The following is a 7,726-nucleotide window of genomic DNA, read 5'->3' on the forward strand; positions in this document are numbered from 1 at the left end:
AATACACTATATTAACAGAGTCAAGGACAAAAACCACATGATCATCTCAATAGATGCAGAAAAAGCATTTGACAAAATCCAACACCCATTCATGATAAAAACGTTACTGAAAATTGGAATAGAAGGGCTTTAATTCAACTGGATTAAGGCTATGAAAAACCAACAGCCAACATCATACTACATGGTCAAAACCTTAAAACTTTCATGCTAAAATCAGGAACAAGACAAAAGTGCCCACTATCACCACTCCTGTTCAATATTGTTCTAGAAACATTAGCCATAGCCATTAGAAAAGAGAAAGAAATAAAAAGAATAAAGATAGGAAAGGAAGAAGTGAAACTGTCATTATTTACTGATGATATGATACTTTACATAGAAGATCCAAAAAACTCAGTCAAAAGTCTGCTAGACCTAATTGACAGATTCAGTAGAGTAGCTGGATACAAGGTCAACACTCAAAAAACAATAGCCTTCTTATACGCAAATAGCAGACCCATTGAGAAAGAAATTTGGGAAGTAATTCCTTTTACAATAGCATCTAAAAAAATGAAATATCTAGGAATCAACCTAACAAAGGAAGCAAAAGACCTCTACACTGAAAGCTACAGCACTCTGAAGAAGGAAATCGAAGAGGATATAAGAAAATGGAAAGACATCCCTTGTTCCTGGGTAGGAAGAACCAATATAGTGAAAATGGCCATACTTCCAAAACTACTATATAGATTCAATGCAATGCCAATTGAAATTCCAACAATATACTTCACAGAACTAGAGAAAACAATCCAAAAATTCATTTGGAACCAGAAGAGACCTAGAATAGCAAAAGTGATTCTGGGCCACAGAGACATGGCTGGGAGTATCATAATCCCCAACTTGAAACTATACTACAAAGCTACTGTGATAAAATCAGCATGGTACTGGCAAAGGAACAGACCTGAGGATCAGTGGAATAGATTAGAAGATGCAGAAACAACTCCAGACATGCTCAGCCACCTCATCTTTGACAAAGGAGCCAACCACCATCATTGGAGGAAAGATAGCTTATTTAATAAATGGTGTTGGAAAAATTGGATTTCAACCTGCCAAAGATTGAAATTAGATCCATACCTATCACCATGCACTAAACTAAGATTGAAGTGGATTAAAGATATAAATATTAAGACAGAAATACTAAACTTGCTGGGAGATAAGTTAGGTAGAACTCTTGATGACATTGGCATAGGAAAAGACTTAATGAACAAATCTTCAGTAGCATGGGAGCTAGCACAAAGAATCAACAGCTGGGATCTCATCGTATGAAGAAGCTTCTTCACTGCAAGAGAAACTACCAACAGAGCTAAGAGACATCCTGCAATGTGGGAAGAAATTTTTAGCAGCTGCACCTCAGACAAAGGTCTACTATCTAGTATATACAAAGAACTGAAAAAAATCAGACCCCCCAATTCAAAGATCCAATTCAAAAATGGGCATCTGAAATGAACAGACATTTCTCAGACAAAGAAGTAAAAGAAGCAAATAAATATAGGGAAAAATGTTCAACATCACTGGTCATTTGAGAGATGTAGATGAAAACAACACTGAGATTCCCCCTCACCCCAGAAAGAATGGCTGCTATCAAGAAATCAACCAATAAGAAATGTTGGTGGAGGGTGGAGAGAAAGGAACCCTTCTTCATTGTTGGTGGGAGTGCAGACTGGTGCAACCACTGTGGAAATCAGCATGGAGATACCTCAAAGAACTAGGACTACAGGTCCCAGTTGACCCAGCTATTCCCTTACTGGGTATCTTCCCCAAAGAATAAAAAGAATCATACCACAGTGATATATGTGCACCTATGTTTACAGTGGCACAGTTTGTAATAGCTAAAGCTAAGAAACAGCCCAAGTGCCTCTCAACTGGAAACTGGATAAAGAAGATGTGGTTTTTTAATAAAATGGAGTACTACTCAGCCATAAAGAACGAGAAACTACAGACATTTATAGCTAAAAGGATGCATATTGAGGCCATACTCTTAAGTGAAATAAATAGGACACACATGTGTAAATACTGAATAGTTTCTCTAGTGTGAGAAACTGAAAGTGTAAATAAGGATGAAAATGATTAAAATGAATAATTTATAATTGGAAATAGGAAAAGGTCCAAAGGTGTAGGGGTGGTGGGAGGGGAAGGGGAAAGGGAAGAAGGAAAAGGAAAAATTATGAGAAAGGAAAAAAAATAGAAACAAAGTCTATGTAAATAGGGAAGGGTGGAGGGGATGAATGGTGCACAGATAATGGGGGGAAAAATAAGAACTAACATTCATCATGTTCAGGTACAAATGCACAATGATAAATGTAAACGTATTGTATACCTAAAATGTACCAATAAATATATAAATAAAAAAAGAAAGTATATTCCTAACTTGAAAACTTACCTATATGACAACAACAGGCGCATATACATTTTAACTGATAAATTATATCAAACATTTAAAGCAGAGGAAAGAAGGAACACTTCTCCCCTCATTTTAGGAAATCAACATTGTGCTAATACTAAAACTGGATAAAGATAATAGAAGAAAAAAGTATGAACATAGACAAAAATTTGTTTAACAAAACAAACTATTAGAAGTCAGATCTGGCAGTATGTAGAAAGTGGTTTTATTATAGGGATGGCAGTGTTGGTTCAGCAATGGAAGATCCACCCCCATAACTTATCATTTTAACAGAGGAAAGGAAAAAGCCATATGATCCTGTCAATTTTTGCAGAAAAAGTATTGGACTAAATTCTGTAGCTGTTCATTGTAAAAGCTATCAGGAGACTAGAAGTAGGACAGAATCTTCTCAACAGATAAGCCATGTACTCCATACTCCAGGATAAACACCTTATATGAATGGAAAAGATACATTGCTTTCTCCCTAAGGTGGAGAACAAGAGCAGATATGCCTACTCTTCATCTGTCCATTGAAACATAGGCCCAAACCAAAACAGTCTGGCAATAAAATGACACAATTAGGATAGGATTGCTAAGGTAGAAGTAAAATCTTTATATGTAGATGAAATTATCATTTACAGAGAAAATACTAAGAAATCTCTAGGAGCCCTTAGAACTTGTATTTGAATTTAGCAGGATTAGAAAATACAAGGTATATATAAATATTCAGGTCTATGTATACTTGCTATAAATGAAGAATTGGATATTGAAATTCAAAAGTTATGTAGGAGTACAAAGGACCTAGAAAAGTTAAAAGAAAAAACACAGTGTTGGAAGACATTTAGTACCTAATTTTAAGACTTCCTCTAAAGTTACAGTAATCAAGGCAGTGTTGGCATAAGGAAAGACATATAGATTATTTGAATAAAACAGAGAATCTAGAAACAGAACCACACATATATGGTCCACTGAGTTTTGAAAGATTATTTAACATTAACATTTTATAGAACATAAACTCAATTCAAGAGCAGAGGAAAAGATAGTGTTTTCAGCAAATGGTACTAGAACACTTGGTATTCATATGTAAAAAATTAACTCAACCCTTTATTTCCTTACATAAAAATAACTTAAAAGGGTCTATGAACCTAAACATGAAAGCCCAAAAGTATAAAACTTTAAGAAGAAGTTATAAGGGAAAATGTTCATAAAGTTAGTGTAGGCAGAAATATCCTAGGATACAAAAAACATGATGTATAAAACAAAAAAAAATTGATAAATGAGATTCCATCAAAATTTAGAACTTTAAATGACATGGTTAAGAAAATGAAAAGTAGTCCTTAAACAGGCCATATTTATAATACATATAACCTAAGACCAGAATATATAAAGAACTCTTACAGCTCGTTAATAGACAACCCAATTAAAAAGTAGACACAAGAAGATGATAAATAGCCAGTACAGTACAAGGAAAGGTGTGCAGCACTAGAATCAGAAAAATACTAATCAGTACAATAGTAAGATCGTATTATACACTCATTAGGGAGACAAAGTTAAAAGTTTCTCAAGAACAACTGTCAACTTAGGTGTGAACCAGTTAGAACTGTCTAATACTGCTAATGTGAATGTAAAAATGACAAAACCATTTTGGAAAACAATATAGAAATTTCTTGTATTACTGTTAAGAACCAAAAGTTCTGTTCTTAAGTTTTTACTTAAGAGGAATGAAAACACATGTTCACAGTAGATATGTACATACCAGTTGACTATCACTTATCTGAAATTCTTGGGACCAGAAGTGTTTCAGATTTTGGGTTGAAATCCACTTGATCTGCAAAGAGGATAGCTACTCCTGCTTTTTTTCAGGTTCCTGTCACATGGAGTATTGTTTTCCACCCTTTAACTTTCAGTCTATGAGTTTCTTTTTGAATTAAATGTGTTTCTTGTATACAGTATATTGTTGGATTTTGCTTCCTGACCCATTCTTCCAGTCTATTTCTTTTGATTGGTGAATTGAGACCATTAACATTGATGGTTATAACAGATATGTATTGACATATCATTGTCCTGACTTTTTCTTTTCATTGAATTCTCCCCCTTTGCATTTAATTTCTTGTTGCACCCAACAGATTCATTCTCCTGGGCTTCCTGGGGTTGTGGTCCTCGTTGTCTTTTCCTAGGATATTGTCTAAAATTTTTGTGGTTTCTTATGTTATTGACCTCCAATTTTATTGCACTATGGTCTGATAATATACAGGGGATAACTTTGATTCTTTTACATTTACTTAGATATGTCCTATGAGCTAGCATGTGATCTATTTTGGAGAATGACCCATGTGCAGCCGAAAAGAATGTGTATTCTGATTTTGTGGGGTGGAACACTCTGTAAACATCTATTAAGTCCATTTGTTCAATAGCTTGGTTCAGTTCTAGAATTTTGTTGTTAATTTTCTTTCTAGATGATCTGTCTATTTGTGATAGTGGGCTATTGAGGACCCCACTACAAATGTATTAGTGCTTATTTGGTTTTTCATGTCCATTAATAATTGTTTTGTATAGTTGGGGGCATTCGTATTTGGTGCATATATATTTAGTATTGTCATCTCTTCCTCTTGGATTGTTCCCTTCACAAGGATGTAGTGCCCATCTTTGTCTCTCTTCATTAGTTTTGGTTTGAAATCTACTTTGTCTGCAAATAAGATTGCTATGCCTGCTTCTTTCTGGGTTCCTGTTGTGTGCAGAACTGTTTTCCATCCTTTTACTTTCAGTCTATCAATTTCCTTTTGAGTTAGGTGTGTTTCTTGTGTACAGCATATTGCTGGGTTTTGCTTCTTAATCCATTCTGTCAGTCTATTTCTTTTGATTGGTGAATTGAGGCCATTAACATTGATAGTTATAATTGATAGATATTGACTCATCCTTGTCATGATGTTTTACTGTTGTTGGCTCTTTTATTTCTTATTTTCACCCCTTTCCCTTTAGTGCCTTACCTTGCGTGGTGCCTTTTCTCTGTTGGGGCTCATGGAGTTGTGACCTTCATTGTCTTTTTCTAGGATATTGCTTAAAATTGTTTGGATTGCTGGTTTGGTGTTCATGAAATTTCTCAGGTGTTCTTTGTTGTGAAAGTATTTAATTTCCCCATCGATTTTGAAAGATAATTTTGTTGGATACAACAGTCTAGGTTGGAAGTTATTTTCTTTTAGGGCTTGAAATACTTCACTCCAGGCTCTCCTTGATTTGAGGGTTTGTATTGAGAAGTCTGCTGTGATTCTGATGGGCTTTCCCTTGTAGGTGATTTGTTTCTTTTCTCTAACTGCCTGTAGGATTTTGTTCTTCTGTTGGGTTTCTGGGATCTTGACTATTATATGTCAAGGTGTAGATTTTCTTGATCCTAGTTGGAGTTCTATATGCCTCACTTATCTGTATGTCCCATTCTCTACCTCTGTTTGGGAAGCTTTCTACTATTACTTCTGTGAACAGTTTTTTTTTATGTCAATTGTATTTTCTCCTGTTTTTTCATGGACTCCTATAAGTCTTATGTTATTCTTCTTTGCATCATCTAGCAGCTGTTGGATTGATTTCCCATGTTCCCTTACTATCTTTAAGAAATCTCTGTTTTCATGGTCCTTAACTGCAATCCTGTCTTCTATATCTGATATTGTGTCTTCAGATTCTCTTAGTCTTCTCTGCATGTTTTCAATGGAGTTTTTAATCTCCTGAATATCTGTTTGAATCTGTTTCATGGATTTCATTTCTTTTATATGTTGGGTGATCATGGTTTCCATTTCTTTCCTATGCTGGCCATTCATGGCTTCCAGCATATTTCTGGGCTCATCTATTTTTTTTATCTGTTTCTTTTCTAGAGCCTTTAATCATGTCTTTCACTCTGGTCACCATCCCTGTAGTTATCTGGGAGATTATTTCTGTTTTGAATTTTTCTAGAGCCTCATTCATCCATTTTGTTTCTTCCTGTGCTATTAGTTCAGGGTGTCCAGGTGGTTGATTATTGGACTTTTCCACCTCATTACCCCCAGAATTTGCCTTTTGTAGGGTGGAAATCTGAGTTTGTGCCTTACTTAAATGTCTTCTCATTTTTGTTTTTGGTGCTGTCCTTGGTTGAGTTCCTGGGTTGAGACTTTGAAGTTGCTTATTGTAAGTATCTTTGTTGATGTATTTAGAACCCTTATGGAATGATTTCTTTTCAGAGACATCTTCCAGATATAGCTGGTCCTTAGATTTTGAGACTCTAATGGCTCTGAGGCTCATTTTCATTATACCAGGAAGGACAACTGATTAGATCAATCACAACATCTTAACCCAAGTGATATAATTAGCAACACAATAACATCAAGTACCTCTTTGAAAATGACAATTTGTGGTAGTTATTAATCTATCACCTTTAACTGTGTGAATTAAATCAAAATCAAGGACCAATCTAACATATGTTGATAGTGAATAAACTCTTCAATATGGCAACTTTACCCTTTGGAATGGGGAGTTAGAAGGAGCTGAGGAGGGAGGGATAGGTAGGTAGAAGAATAGGGGAAGGTTAGCAGTGATCCCAGAGGACACAGTTGAGAGAAGGAAAGAGAAGAAAAGAAAAATAAAGAGGAAAAATGAATTAGGGCCAGAACAGGAATACAAAGGGAGATGAACAATGTGGAACAGCAAGGGAGCAAGGGGGGCGGGGGGGAGAGTGAGAGGTGAAAAGAAAGACAAAAAGAAAAAGAAAAATTTTAAAAGAGTAGAAAAAGAAGGAAAAATATTAAAAATAAAAGCGAAAAAATAGTGGTAATTTTGAAAATAACAAATAAAAGATAAAAATGAATGGACTCCTTCAGGGTATGTTTCTTCTGTCACAATAGAGAACATGGGCAGCAGTGTGCAGTTATAAGTCAATGAGTCTCAGTAAGCCAGTCACAGACCCATGAGATTATGGAAGATTTCTGGCTGCAAGTCCCAAGTTGAGCTCCCTGTCCTCCTGCAGGCTTGAACTGTGAAAAGTTCTATTGCAGGTTCCAGTTGCCTTTCCCTTGAAGGTAGTCCAAGTTTCTGATGGGAGGTGATGATCCCTCTAACTTACCAAGTATGGTGGTCTGGTGTGCCTTTACTGCAGAGATTCTCTTCACTTTTCCAGTGGGCTTCAGTTATCATCAGGGAGATTGAGAGAGGCCCTCTCTCTCTTGTTCACATCTGCAGCTCAGGACAATGACCTTTGTGTCTCTCTGTGCCTCTGTAGTGTGGAACCAGGTAGCAGCTCTTGGTTGCAAGTAGGCATAGCCAGGCAGTCAGAGCTGCGCTCAGTCAGTCCTGGGT

This window comes from Heterocephalus glaber, unplaced genomic scaffold (genome assembly GCF_053883595.1).
Source record: "Heterocephalus glaber isolate CG9 unplaced genomic scaffold, H.glaber_assembly_v1.0 deba00001564, whole genome shotgun sequence".
Taxonomy (NCBI): Eukaryota; Metazoa; Chordata; class Mammalia; order Rodentia; family Bathyergidae; genus Heterocephalus; species Heterocephalus glaber.